We start from the raw sequence: 17,533 nt of genomic DNA, 5'->3' as shown, positions 1-17,533 counted from the left end.
AAGCAGTATTTGAACCCAAGTCTTCCCATTTCAATTCCAGAACAATATAGGGTCAGTCAGATTACCTCAATGAGCTCCACTAACTCTCAACATATTATTTATGTACATAACAGAAAATGGAAGCTCTCCAATAGAATGTAGGCTTTCTCACTAAGACTACCTTCTACCAACTCTGTTTTTGGTTTTTTTTTTATGAACCTCCATTAAAACCTTAGCTCCTTTGGCATAGGGACTATTTTTGCCTTTGTGTCCTCTGCCTTTGGCATAGTCCCTGGCACACAAGAGATGATTAATACATGCCTTTTTGTGGATTGTGGGAAAGAACTGGTTTGATTTTTTTGTGTTTCTATCCCAAGAATCAAACACATGTCTTGTATATAATAGGGATGTAAAGTGCTAGTTAATCTGGAATATGGGGGCTAACCATTTACTAGAGCTAGAAATCCAATGAAATCTTCACAAGAGAACCATCCAGTATTTCAATCACCTAAGACACTTCCCAAGGACTTTGGCTCATCCTTTTTATCTGTCTGTGGTCCTGCATCTATCTCCAAGCCCAAAGATCAAATCTGGAACCTGCGGTTCTCCTCTATTGGACCTCTCAAACTGAGGATAAGGAAACCAAGGGTTAGAAAGAAACCAAGTAAGTGACTTGAGCAGGATAATGGCTAATAAACACAAAGAGGGAGGTCTTCCAAAACCCAGTTCTTTCCAGGTTTAAGTCCATTACAACACAGAGCCAGTCAGATTTAACTCAATGATCACCTCCAATTCTAAATCTATGATCTGTGTACCTGACAGAAAGTGTAGGTCAGTTTGTAAACATCTTAAACCCAACATATTCCAAACTGAACACATTATCTTTCCCTCCCCAACCTTTCCTTCTTCCTGGCTTCTCTTACTGTCTAGAAGACTATCATCTTCCTAATTATCCAGATGACTGACTCACAACCTAGGGGTCATCCTCAAGGTTTCACTCCCACTTACATCCAATCTGTTGCCAAATCCTATCAGTTTTATTTTCATAACATCTCTCCTATAAACCCACTTCTCTCCTCTGATGCTGTCACTATCTGGGCACAAGCCCTTATCACCTCAACTGTAGACTCCACAATAGCATTCTGGAAGGCTTCTTTGCCTTGAATCTCTTCCAATCAACTGCCAAACTGATGATCCTAAAGCACAGCGCTAATTATGTCATCCCCACACCCATTCTGCTTCACTTAAATCCAATTCACATGTAAGTCAAGACATCTTCTGTGATGTCACTGATCCTCTCCAAATACAAAGGAACAACAAATTCTAGTGCCCCTATTACCTCAGGATCAAATGGAAAACCCTCTTCTTTGAAAGCTCCCAATAATCTGGCTGCTTTCTGTCTTTCCTGTCTTCTTACACCTTACTCCTCTGCATGCACTCTGTAATCCAGTGACATTGGCTTCCATCTCTGACCCTGGACATTGTCATTGGCTGTCCGCCATGCCTGGAATTCTCTCCCTCCCTATCTCAATCTCCTCATTTTCCTGGCTTCCTCCAGGCCCCAGGAAAAATCCTACCTTTCGTAAGAAGTCTTTTACAATCACCCCTTAATCCTAGACCTAGTGCCTTTTATGTGCTGGCTGTCTCCAATTTATTCTGTATATATCTTGTTTGAATGTTGTCTTTCCATTAGACCACAAGCTCCTGGAGAACAGAAGTATTTATTCATTTTCATTCTCTCTCTTTCTCCTCTCTCTCTCTCTCTGTCATTTCTCTGTACCCTCAGTGCTTAACACAGAACCTGACACAACAATGTTGGTTGACGTGACTCTCCTGATTTAAATACAAAGCTTGCATAGGTAGTTGCTGTCCCCAGTGCTTACCACCATGAAGCTTCTGCTTCTCTGGGTTACTGGAATGGGCCTGGCACTGGTGGAGCATGTGTGCCACGTGAGGTGGCTGCAAGGAAGGGAGCCCCATGACTCTCTCTCTGCTCCTCTGCCCCTCCCCCCTCCATACCAGTAGGAGGGAATTGAGAAAAGGGGAATCGCCTGAGAAGTAAAAAAGGAAACCAGGCCCCCTCAGCCATGAATCATTAATAGAACATAAGTGAGAACAAGTGAGAAATGTTGGGAACAAGGCCAAGAGAGCAGCAGAGATGGGAAAGACTGGAAGCTGCATGTGCAGATTCAGTTAATGGAAGGGAACTCAGAGCTAGGAAGTCCACAAATGTTATCTCACTTGATCCACACTACCAATACTGCATACAAAACACAACTAAAGAAATGACCAAGCAGTCACCGTGGGCGAGGGGTGAGGGGGCTCCTGCACACAGTGAACGTGAGACATCCTGGGTTCCACAGTAGTGTCCCTGAGGTATTAAAGCACTCAGAGAGCTGGCCTCAAAGTGAGAAAGACCTGGCTGCAAGCCTTGTCTCTGGCACCACATGACCCTGCGCAAACCACTTCCTGTCTAAGTGTTTCCAGGGAACTCTCCAAGACTCCAAGTGGAGAAAAGGTACCAACCTGCACTGGCATGGGGATGGGAGTGTCCTCACTGGAGTTCCCAAGAGCAATAAAATCACAAACCTAATCGAAATATATATGTGTATAAGTATAAATACACACACACATTCACACACACACACACACACACACACACACACACACACACACTGGTTTCTTAGTTGAAAATCACTGGAAGCACATAATGAGATCTACATAGAAGGCATGGACCAGCCGAGGAACTGCCCCTGTCCATGTGTGCATAGATCACCTCCCAAAAACCCATATGTAATATACTTATTATGAAAGAGAAATAGGAAAAGCAGGTTCTACCCATGGACTTTGAAGAAGGGTCTAAAAATGTAGATTAGCAGCCCCAGGGATGTGCCCTGAGAATGGCATGAACAAAGTCACTCTGACAAACTCCCCAGCCCAGTTCAGAGAGGCTTCTTCTTCTATTTGAAGGTTCCCATAAGCCTCAGGATGAACTTGACCATGGCAGATGTTTGATTCTGAGGCTTTCCAACAAAATCTACTCTTTTGACAACAGATCCTTTGGTGTCTGCCCATGCTCATGACCCTCTTGGTGCTTGCTGGAGCTTCTCAGGACGGGGACTGAACACTGGACATGGAGTCTGGAGTGACTGATCGTCTCAGCCTCTTTAATGCTGAGTAGCTATGTGACCCCCACTGTCCTCATCTATAAAACGGTGCTAATTAATACCTGGAATACCTAGACTTCAAAGAGCATTCTGTGTTCCATCTCTGAAGTGAGATCTACAGGAAATATTCATGCTAGGCATAGGGTGCATCAGATTCAGAGGCAAAGAGATCAGAGTTCAAATCTTGCCTTTTCTGCTCACTGTATGTAGGACCATGGGCAAGTTTCTTCAGCTTTTGGGGCCCTCAGTTTCTTCCTTTCTAAAACAAGAGGTTTAACTACTTGCCTGCAGGGTCTCCACCATCTCTCAAACTATGATTCTCATCAGTGATTTAACCTTCCCCAGAGGTAAAATAGTCAGACATCCAACCCTGGCAAGAAGAGAAGAAGGCATTCTACCAAGGATGTGCCCATGCACTCCCTGAGATGTGCTCCATTCCCCAGGGCCTCCCTGGTTGCACATGGGAGCCCATGATGAAAGTGACCAATTGACTTTACCCCTTCCCCCAGCGTAGCAACCAAAGGAGCCCAATGGATGCTGGCTCCTCCATCACAAGCTTCTTTCCCTTTCCTTTCAAAGCCAACATTGGTGCCCTGTGGCCTCAGTTTCCTCATCTGTAAAATGGTCTCACTTTGGACCATAAACTCTAATGCACAGGGCTGATGGAAGCTCCAGTTCACAGGCTGCTTGTGTATCTGTTTTGCATATTTAAGAAGAAACTTAGTGTCTCCACTATAAATATAACAGCACTTCAGTAACATCTAAAAATACCAAATGGAATGAGGGATGGTCTACTGGATATTGAGTTTCACAAGCGCCTCTGCCAACTCCTGTACCTTCCTCACTAAGGAAGCAGGCATTTCCTCAGGACTTAATGACTTATTCAAAATGGAGCCTTGGAGTGGGCTTTTACTAAGTGCCTTCTACATGCTTGTCACCCTGCTAGGTTCTCAGAATACAAAGATAAAAAGAGAAAAACCCACTGCCTCAAGGAGATTGGAATCAAGCCCTTCATGGGATGATTTCAATTGCTCCCTCCCTGGTCCTTCATGGACAGCTCATACCTTTGCTTCACTCTAAGATTGTAAGAGTATCTAGTTATTGTAAGCTGCCAGTGGAGGTTTGCACCCAAATTACCACAACCAGGGAACCAACCTGGGCATCTTTTGTAAATCCACGTACAGCTAAATAGTGGTAATAAAGAACAAACAGGAAAGTGAGGGTGGCCCTACTCCACCCTTTTTCTGGCGCTCTTGGGACACTGAGTCTTTCAATCTTTTTGGTTGAGTTTCATGCAGAAATGATCCGGAAACAAGTCACTCATCTGCCTTTCCTCTTTTACAGTTAGTGTTCTCTGAGTTAGTGCATGGATGGGGAAAGGAACCTTATTACTTATCACTCCACTTTCATTTCTGATGGAGGTCAGAGAGGATGTCATTATCGATAGCTCAGCTTTTACATCACCTTCAGTTCTGCAAAATGTTTCCCATCCACGATTTCAATTGAGCTTCACAGCAGCCTTAGAAAGCAGGTTCCTTACGTTTTATTATGTCCATTTGGCAGATGATGAAGTGACTGGCCCACCCATCCAATAGGGCTTGGAGGTAGCATTTCAATGAACCCAGGCTTTCTGGACCTCACGTCCACTTCTGTCTGCACCAGACTAAACTTCTCAAAACAAAAGCAGAACCTTGTCCACTGGCTATCCCTTCCTGAGAGGTGAGAAAGAGTCCTTCAAAATCAACTATCTTCAGAAGGAAATCAGAGCATTTGCAGGGGTATAAGTTACCTTAACAACTGCTCATTGTAATGTCCCACTGGGCAAATAACATGGGCTTGGCTGTCAGACTCACTGTCCTTCAGTTCTATAGGGAGCACATACATATATTCACCTATATTAAAACAGAATGAGACAGATCAACAAACATAAACAGCTCAAAGTCAGTGAAATATCACTAGCCAGTATGTCAGAAGTGGGACTCGAACCCAGGTCCTGCTGGCAGCTCAGCAGGCTTTCTCTCCAGCATGCCATTTGGTTTTTCCACAAGTAAATAAAGCCTTGCTATTTTCCCCGTAGTGAAATGACAATCTTTATTTCGCCCATGCTCCCAATTCCCTAGCTACTGAGACTTATTTTATTCATCTAAATTATCAAAGCTGTTGTTCAAAGCAATAAACTTGAACTAACAAAGAAAGTCACATGCCCCAAAGATCCAAATCAATCTGGCCACTGAAGTAACCAGGACACAGTTGTATCCCCAGTCAACCACACTAGAGGACTTAACTGTGCCACTAATTTCCATGTGACTTTGGGCTAGTCATGTCACTCTCTGTGCCTCACCGTCCTCATCTGTAAAACTGCAAACTTGATCTTGGAGACATTTTCCAGTATATTGTCCCATAAATACATTCCACTTGCATGAGTTGGGGATTAAAATAATAGATGCAAATATGTGTATAGGAGCAGAGAATGTGATTACAAAAATCAGTGACTTTCCTTTTTTCTTAGTGAAATTTAAAATGCACAAATTTGCTTCATATGTGTTGTGTGTGACTTGCTTTCAGGGATGCGTTCATATGCATGGTGGATAAACAGCCTTTGCCCAAGTTCAAATAAAATGTTCTATCCACCCTTAGGTACATCAATTGGAATATTAAAAAATTAACAACCAAGTCCCCTAAAGAAGCAATCACATCTGCTGAGGATCTGGGTCTTAAATCTGTTCTGTGACATGTTACCTTTGCCACCTTGACTAAGTGACTTTCTAGCTCAGCCTCAGTTCTCTTATCTGTAAAATGGGGGACTTTGCTAGATAAGCTACAAATTCTTTTCTCACCCTAAATCTATGATTCTACCCCCCCCCTTCCTCAGCATCTCTTCCCTACCAACTTCCTAATAAAGACAAAATCCCAAAATACCATACAGAAAAATATTAACCTTTAAAAGTAGGTTTTTTTTGAATCATTCAAATATTTCAGAAGGAAGCTTTTTTGGTAGTTTTTAGCTATTTCAACTCACTATTGACAGGCAGAAAACAGAAGTGACTTTTCCAAAGGAGAAAAGGTTTCTTTGTTTTCAGTCAATTTGCCAAAATCCCACTGAAAGCAGAGAGGAGGCTGACCAGGCTGTTTGCAAATGGAAACTTTTCTGAAGAGGGGACAGGATATATGCACTTTAAAACTGCTCATTCTTTGGCTTGCTCTGGGGAGAACTCTCTATTTGGCAAGAACTGGGGGAATCAGAAGCAACATGGCAGAAATGAGGCTTGGACAATCAAGTGGGACCATACATAACAACACCGTATACCACCTAAAGTTCCCAAAGGATATACAACCTGAGTATCCAAAAGGTCAGACCACAAGGAAATTAGAGGAAAGCAGAAGGAAGAACTTTTCATAGGTTTATCTAGGGGGAGAATTCCTGATGGGATTAAGGGTCAAATATATAATCTGATTATATTAAATTATAAAGATTTTCTAATAAAAGTGATGCAGAGAGATGAGAGGGGATTCTGTACAGTGAAGAAAAATGTTTTCATCAAATAACATTAAAAAGTCTAATATTTGAGATAAATTAGGAATTAACAATAAAATATGGAAGGCCAAGAAGCATCTCCCATTAGGTAAAATTGTCACAAGATTAGCAAACTGCAAATAGCTATGTAAAAATATGCTCCAAATTGTGAATAAGAGAAAAACCCATAAAGATACCTCCAAGGTTTCGCATCATACCCTTGAAAATTCCAAAGAGGTCCCCCCACGAAAAACTGGAAATTGACAATGATGGAGGGATGGTGGGGAAACAAGCACCCTACTGTGGGATAGAATTGTAAAGTGGTCAAAAACGTTCAAATAAATGTTTGGAATTATGAAAATCTTTTTTTTTTCATCTCTTCATGCCCTTTGATTCATCAAGCCCAGTGCTGGGCATATGATTCAAAGAGGTCAAAGACAGAGCCACAGGTCCCAAACGTATCAAAATATTCTAAGCAACAGTGTGTGTGTGTGTGTGTGTGTGTGTGTGTGTGTGTGTGTGTGTGTGTGTGTGTGTGTGTGTGGTAGCAACAAACCAGAAACAAAGAGGATGCTTATTGACAGGGACAAAGTGCCATGTATGAATATTACTGTGCTGTAAAAAATGATGAGTATGAGGAATTTCCAAGAAACTTAAGCAAGATTTATGTGAACTGAAATGGAATAAAATCTGCAAAGTGAGGCAAACAACAGATACAATGATGAGTTCAATGAAAACCAAAAACGGTCACAGAGATCAGATGAGGAAACAGTGTCACGTGATCATAATCTTAGAACTCTTTTCTCTTCTCAGGGAGGTGGGGGACCGCCAAAGCAGAAAGCTGAATACGTTGTTACTCATAAACATTGTGTAAGCCGTTTCGGACCAGCTATTTTAGGAGAAGGAAGGCTTGTTAGAGGCAGAATAACTGTGATATGGAAACAAAGGAATAGATAAAACATAGTTTTGAAAAAAAATTGTTTGATCTGTTACCAATGAGGCAAATTCATTGTCTAAAAGTTGAGACAATAACATTGAAAACCTTTCATGTTTTCATTTAAATACTAAAAGTTTAAATAAAACTTACAAGTGAAGTAGTCATATTTTCCATGCCATTTTCCAAAGCCTAGCCTGATAACAAATAGTAATTATCTCACTTCTCAAGTATACGTGATTGCCGGCAGTTACTTAATTGAGCTTGAGATCCGGATTCTGGTCCTGAATGTTCTCATGCCTGTTGGGCATCTCTCCTTCTTTCCACATCCCTCCAGTATCTCAAATCCATATCCTAGACTGACTCCTTTCTCCTACCAAATCCCCCCATCTGCTTGCCTATTTCTGTTGATGGAACCACTTTTCCTACAGTTCCCTGGGCTCGGAACCTCAGAAGTACCTTCGAGTCTCCTCTCTCCCTCAATCGTACCTAATGTAATGTGTTACTCATGCAAATGCTTAATAAATGTTTGGTGAAAGGGAGCTGGTTCTTATTAATTGTTCCTCTTGCATCATTCTCCTCCTTTTCCATATCAGCTGCAATTTCTCTGAGTCTCATCATCTCTCCCTTGTTATAATAACCTCTAACTGATCTTCCAATCTCTATTTCCTCCTCTTTCTGATGCATCATTTAAATTAATGCCACAGTAATTTTTCTGATGCGTGGCAATTGTCCTATGTCATCCCCATGACCCAAAAGCTAGGATGGTTCCCCCTTCACTTGACAAATAAAACACCTACTCCCTCGCCCCATCCCAGTCCTCCTCCATTTGGATCTGACCTGCATTGACAGTTGTCCCATGTTCTGTCTGGAAGCAAAGGGAAAAGAACAAGTATTTATAAAGCACCTACTCTGTGCCAGGAACTCTGCCAAGGGCTTTCCAACATTATCTTATTCAGTCCTCCTTCACCCTGTCATTTTCTATCATTTGCCAGCTATACCCTACACTTTCTCTCAACCTCTCAAGCTGGCTTGATGAGTTCTTGGCCTCTGTGCCCAGAACGGCAATGAACCATGGCTCTCTTCCACCCCTACCTCGGAGGCCCTCTCTCCCAGGAAGCCTTCCCTGATCTCCCCAGCTAGGAAGGATCTTGTCCCCTTAAGCCTCCAGCCCCATATTAGGCACTGACCATAACTCATACAATGATCACAGCTAAGGACTGGGTAGTACTTTACACCTGAGGAGGTGCTTTGCAGATTTGTCTTCTTCCTTTCCCTGGGTGGTAAGCTACTCCAAGGAAAGAGAACCAGTTCCTTTGTGCATCCGCAGTCCCTTACCAGCAGGGTCCACGGCATTCCTGGGAGAAGATACCCATGATTTCATTGGCAAAAGGCAGAGGAAAGTCCTGCTGCCAGTGCTGAAGGGCACCTGCTCTTCCACTGAGTCTTCTACATTCCCAGGGACATTTAGAAGTTCTGTGCCTTACACAAGCTCACTAGGCAGTTTGTGTCAGCAGCAGGACTCGAATCCAGGTCTTCCTGACTCCAAGGCCTTTGTCATGCTGCCTCTACACACAGTAGGCATCTAATAAACATCCGCACAGTGAGTCCTGGTTCTACAACCCATGAGCTCTGTGACCTTGGACACATCTCCTGATAAAAACAGCCAACATCTATTGAGGGCTCTCAGGATGACAAAACACTTTACTTACATTAGTGTCATTTGATCCTTAGGATAGCTACGTGTGGAAGGTACCACAAGTTCTTATTAAGCCCATTTTACAGATGAGGAAACTGGGGCTCAGAAAGATAGAATGGGAACCTGGTTTCTGTGAATCCAAGTGCAGGCACTACCACCCCAACACAGACAGGGAGCTTTAGAGCCACAGGGACTACTCAATCAAACACCTTCATTTTACAGATGAAAACACGAGGCCTGAAGAGGGGCCTCACCACCCCCCCATTCCCACCAAGCCACAGTCCCTTCATTTGCCAAATGGGGAGGCTAACCCCTGCCTATACCTTTAATGGCCCGTGGGCTATGAGAAGCCAAGGAGACATATAGGTGACATAAGGCCCATCGGAGTGACCACAACCCAAATTAAAGCAGATATCAGCGCTTCATTAATGTTTATAAACTTGCAGTGGCTCTTCCCTTTTCTCTCCTCCCCACTGCATCTGGCAAGGTCAAGGGACCTTCGGAGATCACTGCCTGCTTTTGGGCAAACTGCTTAAGCAAACAAAAATAAAGGGGGTTTCCACTCCTACTTCTCTCCTTCCTGTGCCAGGAATGCAGCAATCTTTTCTAGGACAAAACATAAAATTCCAGCACAGGATTAACTTGGCTTGCACACACACACACACACACACACGCACACGTACACACACACACACACACACACACACACACACGAAAGATAAGCAAAGTTAAGAGTCCAGTAGAAAAGAACACACTTGTTTATTGCTGCCCATTGAAACTCAAAGAAAGCCTCCCGAAAGTGTCTCCCAAACTGAGCCACTTTCCCCTAGAGCCCGAGAAACCTGAGCGCCGCTATATTTAGTGCTGGGTGGCACACAATTTTACATCAGGGACAGGCCTGCCAAAACCAGCTCCAGCCTGAAAAATGTTTGCTTTTTGTGTTGCCCAGCCCGGGCCAAAGCCACGTTCAAAGGACAATTCTGGTGGCACCGTTGAATACAGTATTCTGGGCTCCCTTGAATCCCTCTAATTGTGGTCCCGGAACAAACGCGTGCTGAGAAATGAAGCCGCTAATCCTGACCAGACATCCTCCTCTCACTAAAGGCCAATTCTTTTTCTCACTTAACAAGCATTTATTTTCTCTCCCTACCAACTCCCCTCCCCTCAAAAAATGAGAAAGAAAAATAAGCCCTCGTAGTAAATATGCCTGGCTAAGCAAAAGCAGCGCTCTCATTGGCCATTCTGCATGAGACCCTCTCTTCTCTGTCAGGGTGTGGGGGACAGGTTTCATCATCTGTCCCCTAAGAGAGCCAATGTTCCTGTTAGTTAGGACAGTCTTAGGGCCTGATCTTCAAACCTCTTAATGTATCCCTCAACACCCAGTACAGCTAGAAGACTAGGCACGCATCAGGCTCTGGGACTTACTAGTAATATTACTCAGCAAGTCACAAGTGCTCTGAGCTGCGTTTCCTCACCTGTAAAATGGGCACATTAGCACAGGCATCACCTACTCATCATACTGGAGCAGTCTGTCAGTCAGAAGTTTTCAAACTTGTGGTCTTAAAAATAAAGAAAGCTCCTCTCCTAAGAGCATTTACATCTACCGGCATTTTCTGAATTAGAAGTTAGAATGTCTTAACATCATTATGCAGGTAGTTTTAACTTTGTGGAGCCCCCAAAAGGGACCGTAGGAACTCCAGAGGTCTCCGACTCACCTTTTGAGAGGCCCCACTGTAAACCATCATATCCCGATGTAAAACCTCGGGAATACTTAACTCATAGTTATGTGGTGATCACACGAGATGGTAGCCGCAGTAACAACACCACAAACACACATATAGACCTTTTAAAGCTTGTACCCTTTTCTAACTGAGCCTGAAGGGGGGATACTGAGTGGAAGGTGTTATCCTGCCCATTGTATAGATAAGGAAAATGAGGCTCAGGAAGGTTAAGTGGCCTTTGTAATATTATACAAATCACAAGTGTCCAAGGTAGAATTTGAACTAAGATCTCCTAGACTTAAAGCTCAGCATGCAGCCCACCCTACCAAGCTGCCTTAAAAGATTATATCTCAATTATTAATGTGATTACCTTAATGGCTAAACTCACTCTTGTTAAATCGGAGCCCCCCTCCCTAAATCCCTTACTCTCCGCAAACAAACACACAGGGGCCTCCTCCCAGGCAATGCTGCTTAGTCTCAAAGACATTACTCATTGACCCACCAGCCTCTCTACAGTCTCAGGTCAAAATCTGACAACTCTGTCCATAGACGACCTTCCCCCAACTTCTTCATCAAGGACTGTTTACTTTGGCAAGAGCTCCTGTCTAAAGGATGCCTCAGGTGGGTGTCAACTGGTCATCTTCTAATTTAGATACCCATCATCTCACCCAGTGATCATTCCCATTCTTCAAAGGCATATAGATCCATTTTGAAACACTCCACCTCTAACTGCGAAGCCAAGAAACCAGGGAGAAAGAAATGGAATCCAAAGGCTGCCATTTCCCTAAGAACCTCCTTGTTCCCTATAGGTGATGCCACATCTCTGGCCTCTTGTCTTTTCTCAGACCGCTCTCCAGGTCTGGACCATACCCTGAGCTCTGCCTTTTCAGAATCCCCCTAACTCCTTCCTGGGGGATGGGATGCTCAAGCTCCATTTCTTATGGAGCCTCCTCAGAGAAGTTACTTCTCCCTCCCCCAACAAATTACATTGCATTGTGCACAAACATACACACACATGTCCAAACACACAGACACACATGATCACCTCCAGTAAAATATAAACTCTTTGAGAACAGGACCTATTTCTTTTTCATCTTTGAATCCCTAGAGACTAGCACAGTGTCTGGCATATAGTAGATGTCTAATAAATGCTTATTGAACTCAATTGGGCTGTCTTCCCACCCCCAGACTGGGGTCTGGGGAGGGGGTAGGAATCAGGAGCCATTAACCCATTAAGCCCTGCTTCCCAGAGTACCTTTCTCCAGGTGGCCCTGTTCCTAGAGTGGCACATGACTTCCACACACAGCTAGTCCTACCTCCTTAAACAAGAGGCAGTGTGCTATAATGAAGGAGGCTGGGCTTCAAGGCAGGAGAGATACAGACACACATAATTATGTAGCTTTGGGCATTGATATCATCACCTCAGCAAGCCTCAGTTTCTTCACCTGTAAAAGAGAGTTAATTTAATCTGTAACTTCTTCCTCAAAGGTTTATTGAAAGGAAAATGTCATGCAAATGTGAGTTACAATGATTAGAACAGCATGGACTTCAAGTCAAATAACCTGAGTTTAAATTTTGCCATTGTTACTTTCTACCTGTGTGGCTCTAGACAATTCACTTGACCTAAGCCTCTACTTCCTGCTTGGTAAAGTGAGAGCATGGGACAAGATGACCTCCAAGCTCCCTTCCAATTCTAGAGCCATAATGCTACCATCCTATGTTAACATAGCATGAATTCACATGAGTAACCAATTGGTTGTCATAGGAAACAATAAAACAAAATCTCCTCTCCTGGTGCCTCTATCCTAAGAGAGTCCCATTCTGCTCACAGATGGATGCTCCAATGGCTTTATGAAGAGTAGATCTGCAGTAGCCCTGCTGCCAATGAACGATGCTGAACCCCCTTTAGGAAGCCAGTTCTCTAAGCCAAAGAACAGCAGGGCAAGATAGCACAGTACAGTCTCTGAGAAATCCCGAGTTTGGTCTGGCGTCTTCTGATGGCTCTCATAGAGCTATGTGAGCTGAGAAGAAATCACTGGGGCTGTGCAAGGACAAGGACGAGGTCCTAGGTTGTGGAGAAGCAGCCTGGCAGAGGGGAGAGTCAAGAAGCCCAAGGTTGAACCTCCACCCCTGGCACTCAGCAGGTGGTGAGAGTACAGACTAACCTCCTCTCCAAGTTCCTGTTTCCTCATCTGCAAGTTGGCAATAATGAAGCATAAAGCACCCACCTCCCAATGGCATTGTAGGAATCAAATGAGACCACATGCAAAGTAAACAGAGTTGGACCCCACCTATGGGCAATGCTGCTGTGAGGGGGTAGGGAGGGAGCATTTTAGAGAGACGGCTTCTAAGGCAGGGATTCCTGGGGGCAGGTTGTGCCTCTAACACTTACCTGCCAAATCACCTGATCTCTCAGTGCCCCAGGCAACTTTCTAGGATGAACAGGTGCTGATCTCCATCAGGGGAGGGAGTGTCTGCACCAAGACTTCCTTAGACTGATGGCATCCCAAATAAGTCAGCTGACATTATGATGTCATAGTGTGGTTCATAGCTACTGACCTGATGAGAGCCACATGACATGAATCAATTCCAGCATGCCTTGAACAAGTGACTCTATTTGTCTTGAATCTCTTTGTATTGTTTCCCCTCGTGAAATGTCAGGTCCTTGAGGACAAGGGACTATTTCATTTTCCTCTGCTTCTCCAGAGCCTATCACACTCGCTGGTACCTGGCATGCCTTTAGTAAATGCTTGATTAACCTTTTTAAAAATCCACTAAAATAACCCTTTGATGCCTCATCATGGCAAGAGGGAAACCATGGGAGCTCCCTAGCTAGGCTGGCAAAGTGCCTGGCCAGGGGGAAAGGCTGCAGTTGTGGGACCAGGGATATCCAGCCTGGCTAAGGTCAGGGGGCCCATCCCCACACTGCTCATAGCCATTCTCCTAACTTACATATTCAGCAATGCCCAAGTTGTGACATACCTCTGGAGAGGGAAGACCTTCCCTTCCCTTTGGGAGACAACATCCCAGCAACCTCTGCTGATGCCACAATATAGACTTTTCTCAACAATACAGTTTACCAGGATTAGGGGGTCAAGAGTAACCAAAAGGACCCAGGACCTGGTATAGCGCCTGCTGCCATCATGTATTCCATTGGAAGAGGATTGGTCTACCACCAGGCCCCAGGCCTGGATGGAAAGAAGAGCTGACAGAATCAGCTTCTCCCCCAGCCCCTACCCCAGAAGTCTTTCCATAACCCTATCTTGCATAAGGGCACAGATGAAGATTTGCCATCACAAATGAGGAGTAAACAAGGGATAGTGTGGAGAGAGCCATAGGCACATTGAGTTTGAGATGGGGAAGGGACCTCAGTAGCCAGCCAGTCCAACCTGGAGCCCACTCTACTATACCTGAGAGATGGGTTTCCAGCTTCCCCTAGAAACCCTCCAAAAAGGGAGGTGGACCATCTCACTGAGGGCCTGCTTCCTTTCTTAGGAAGGTTTTCCTTCAGCTTCAACTGGCCTCTTGGTGACAAAAGGTCTCAAGTTCGTGAAACATATTTGGACAAATTGAGGAAACTGGGTCTATTTAGACTGGAGAAGAGAAAACTTAGTAGAGACCAGGGAGCTACCTTCAAATCTCTCAAGGGCTGTCGTGTGAAAGAGGAATTAGACTCATCATTTTAGACAGAAATTGTCTGAAACAGAGAAGATCCTTTAAACATGCCTGTGAAATTGAACCAAAAGTAGAATAAAGTTGTATAAAGTAGAAGAGGCCACCTCAAAGCTGGCCCCTCAAAATAAGCTGGTCTAATGAAAATCTATCCTCTCTCATTAAAGGTGTTAATGTTGTCCTTGACCTGATTCCTTCCAGAAGATGAAAGGTACTTACATATCCTAGGGATACGCTTCTGCCTTTAAAAAAGCAGACATGAATATCTTTACAGACTTCTACACACCTGGGGTCAAGAAGAGAGAATTTGAGAAAATGTTCCCCTCATTTCTATGAATCTTTAATTATGCATCACATTCTTAAATGTTATCACCTGACATTTAAAATCTTATTCTCCTGAACACCTTTGGCAAGTCTATGTTTCCTCATTTTATGCCTCACTTGATGTAAATGATCAGAGGATCTAACCAGGTTATTTCTGTTGTTAGAGCTTTCAGAGAATTTTTTGTAATTAAAAGGAATTGCCCCCAGAGGGCAATGGGGAGGCATATGGTGGGTGTGAGCAGGCTGCCACACATTACAAATAAAAAAATTACAAAAAAGGTTGGAATAGAGGATGTCGTGCAAGGAGCCATTATTCAGAAAGTTCTTACTTAGCACAGTGCCTGGCACATAGTAGGCATTTCATAAAATGTTTGTGCAGAAGTAGGTGACTGACAGAGAGAACCCCCAGTGTGCAGCCTGCATGCCTCCCTGCTGCCTTCAGGAAGTCAGGAGAATTCAGGGAAGATTCTCGGACTTCCTGCTGGGGTGGGGGCTCCCCCTGTGGCCCACTTATAAGAGGATATGAACAAGAGGCATGTGGAATGGGCAGTCATGGATGGTTTGCAATTTGCACCATGGGAGGGAACTCCCAAATTGGTGAGATCACAGCCCCAGGGAAGCATTTCTTTAAACCGTTTTCCTATAACCTCGAAAAGAATCAGAAGCTTTTCCATCAATCACCTGCAATTGCCTCCCTCAGTTGCACTAAAATGAGCATTAACTCACCTTGGGAAACAAGGTTCTCCCCATGCCTCACTCATGTCTAACTCACTGTCCCATGAAAGCTGGGCTTCCAGAGTTCCCAAGATGAAGAGGGCTCTGCCATGGCCTCTTGGCTCTACAGAAATACTATGTTTACCCTAATCCAGATGGAAGAAACCTATTTGCTACATTCCTGGAAGTGGAAGGGAAATCAGAAGCTGCCTAGTCTTGAATAAGAATCCCCTCTAAAAGATAACCAATGGGTCTTCCAGCCTTTGCTTGAAGGCCTTCAAAGAGAGGATCTCCACCATTTTTTGAAGTAGCCCGTTCCACTTTGGGACAGTGCTCATTGTCAGGGATTTTTTGTCTCTTTATTACTTCCACCCATCGCTCCTCATTCTGGTTCTCTGAGGTCAATCAGAACTAAGCGAAATTCTCCCTCACATGATAAACCTCCCAATACTTAGACTAATTCATAAGAATTTATTGAGCACTCATTATTGGCTACACCATATTAGGAGATAAAGGTACAAAGATGACCCTTACGGAACGTTTTGTTGTCTTCAGAGAGACCAAAGGCAGCCACCATCCCCAGCCCCTCCCAAAGGCTTTTCTTCTGTAGACCAACCATCCCCAGTTCCTTCTGGTGCTCCTTCTATCAATCAGTTTTCTCCATGACTACATGTTACTCATGGAGAATTTTCAGATTTATGACAGGATGGTAGTAAAAATTCTATTCTAGTCTCAAAGACACAACTTTCAAATTTTGTTTTTCCATTTCCTATATTAAGATCCTTCAAATTAAAATATGTATAAAACCAAATGGTACAATTGCCTTTGTTGATAACTGGAACATTTTTATTGATAAGGAACCTTAAAGGAAGGCTCCTTGGACGTGTCTACAGTCATAGTTACATAAACATACTCAGCCTCTGGCTGTCAGCGAGAAATAAACCTTCTTGATTTTTATCTTGAAAAACTGTCACATGCTCAGCAATATGAAAGAAATGCTCAGCTATTATGCTTAATTAGAAGTGTTTTTCCCAGAATTGCAGAAAATGAGAAATATTGTGTGGCCAATTATCTAAACATAAAGAGAAATGATTTCACCGACACAATACTTGGGATCTGTACAGTTTCCATATTTGAGCTTATTTGAAAAAAATGAACAATAAGAGATTTGATGAAATCTGGCTATGTTGGAGGGGGGGAGTTAAGTTGAGGGAAAAGGATAATCTAGCACAATTTACGCATTTTGAATTTGGACAAAATACATGGGTGGGGGTGGGGAGTAAGTCTAAGGAGAAAAGGATGCAATCTTTCTGCCTTTCCCACTGTCTCATTGACTTTCCATTAAAAGTTTCTTTTCTTTCCACATGGCTTATTTCCATCTCCTTGTCTAAAGTCTCCACTCTGGTCATCAGCTCCAGTCATGATCCCATTATTTTTCCAGTGGACAATAACCTAATTCCACTATCTCTTCTAACTATTGGGTCCAGGGAAGAGAAAGAATTGGACAAGTGAAGCTTCTGATTAGAAGAGGGCAGTGAGATGGGACAGACCCCTTGCCTGCCACAAATGGGAGCCAGATAACTCAGATTCAGTGATGTGAGATGGAAAAGAAGTTAGGGCCAAAGAGATAAGTATCTCTTCACTTGTGACCAGAGCCTGGGCAGCTGAGCCAGGGGGCAGCATTGGCCTCCATTTGGTGTATTACATCCATCTCCATGTCTCATGGTATAACAAATCCCAGATACTAGGTTCCTACATCTTTAAATACTGCCCTATTGAAAGCACGAGGCAAAGATGTAGTAAGGAGCT

General features: G+C 43.6%; 1 protein-coding gene across 16 annotated transcripts in view; it reads right to left on the bottom strand.

The window, feature by feature from the left end:
• HDAC9 (histone deacetylase 9) overlaps positions 1-17,533 on the bottom strand; it is an 885,788-nt gene that overhangs the window by 817,092 nt on the left and 51,163 nt on the right. For 11 of the 16 annotated variants that reach the window (XM_072650861.1, XM_072650841.1, XM_072650840.1 and 8 more), the window contains exons 1-2: positions 13,407-13,567; positions 12,270-12,459 (exon numbers count right to left, since the gene is read on the bottom strand). The exons of 2 other annotated variants lie outside the window; for them this stretch is intronic. The gene's annotated coding sequence lies outside the window, so the exon portion shown is untranslated. 3 more of the 16 variants (XM_072650842.1, XM_072650845.1, XM_072650843.1) reach the window with 3 other exon arrangements.

Source organism: Notamacropus eugenii, chromosome 3, assembly GCF_028372415.1.
Source record: "Notamacropus eugenii isolate mMacEug1 chromosome 3, mMacEug1.pri_v2, whole genome shotgun sequence".
Taxonomy (NCBI): Eukaryota; Metazoa; Chordata; class Mammalia; order Diprotodontia; family Macropodidae; genus Notamacropus; species Notamacropus eugenii.
Note: the sequence above shows the minus strand (reverse complement) of the source record. Positions and strands in the feature narration are given on the sequence as shown.